We start from the raw sequence: 1177 nt of genomic DNA, 5'->3' as shown, positions 1-1177 counted from the left end.
AGAAGAGATATTATGCCAGTAGAGAGTGTTACTCAGAGATACGTGCGCTGAGACGCGCGCACGTGTGTATGTGTGTGTGTGTGTGTGTGTGTGTGTGCGCGCGCGCGTGCGCGTGTGTGTGTGCGCGTGTGTATGTGTGTGGCGTGTACTGCGAGTCTCTACTGCTTGCATACGGATTACGGAAGCTCCATCGCCGCACAGCGATACACGAGGGAGCGGGCGTTGTCGTAAACAACAGTTACTTACGTCATCCATTACAACAGCAGGCAGGCGAGCCTCTCTAGCCTAGCCGAGCATAGATGGAAGCTATAGATGGATTCACATTTCGTATGCGGCATGCCACGCGCGCATCCATGCACACGTCTATAAGCGATGAAGTGAATTTGTGATTTTTCGAAATGCTATTATTTGACAAATGTTTACGTGAAATCGTCATGTCAAGGGATACGTGATTCGGTATACGCATGACAAATAGACAGGTAGGGAGATAGGTAAGTAGACAGGCAGCCAAGCCGGCAGGCAATCAGGTTAAAACATGCGCACTATACCTTTCGTCGTCTATACCATGTTTTTGATAGGAAAAAGAGATGTGTTTCCAGAAATTTTAAATTTTTCACGAAAATTTCCGAGTTACGGGGAAAAAGCTACTGTTATAGAGCAAAAAAACTCCCACATAAATGTTGCCGATAACACCATTATCTTGGTAAATAATGTGCCAACATTAATTATGTGCATAAAATCACATGAATTTTACACACGCAATATTTTTTAACAACGTAGTCTACTAAGCTCGAGCGAATACAGAGAAAACGTGTAAAGATATCGATATTTATATTACGGTGTGCACACAAGCGTGCCGTTATACAGCGAGGCTAACATATCGTAATTATCCTTGGATCATAACAATCTTTTGAAGAGCAAAAAACGTGGTACGTTGTGTATGTTGCCACTCCGTCCAATTTCGTCGAAAGCATCGTCCGCTTTTCTTATCAATGTTATCGTATAAACTTTGTTCGTTATTCTGCTATAATAACTTCTGCTTAAAATAAACTTTATTTTGTCAGGCCTCGGCTGTTTTCAATGAGCCTTGGCGAGCAGAGAAACAAGGTGGCGCTGGTAGCTAACGTGGTTTGTCTGCGCCGTTTCTAAGAGTGAATCTAATATTATAGTTTTTTTC

This window comes from Priapulus caudatus, unplaced genomic scaffold (assembly GCF_000485595.1).
Source record: "Priapulus caudatus unplaced genomic scaffold, Priapulus_caudatus-5.0.1 Scaffold133, whole genome shotgun sequence".
In the NCBI taxonomy this organism is placed as follows: domain Eukaryota; kingdom Metazoa; phylum Priapulida; class Priapulimorpha; order Priapulimorphida; family Priapulidae; genus Priapulus; species Priapulus caudatus.
Note: the sequence above shows the minus strand (reverse complement) of the source record.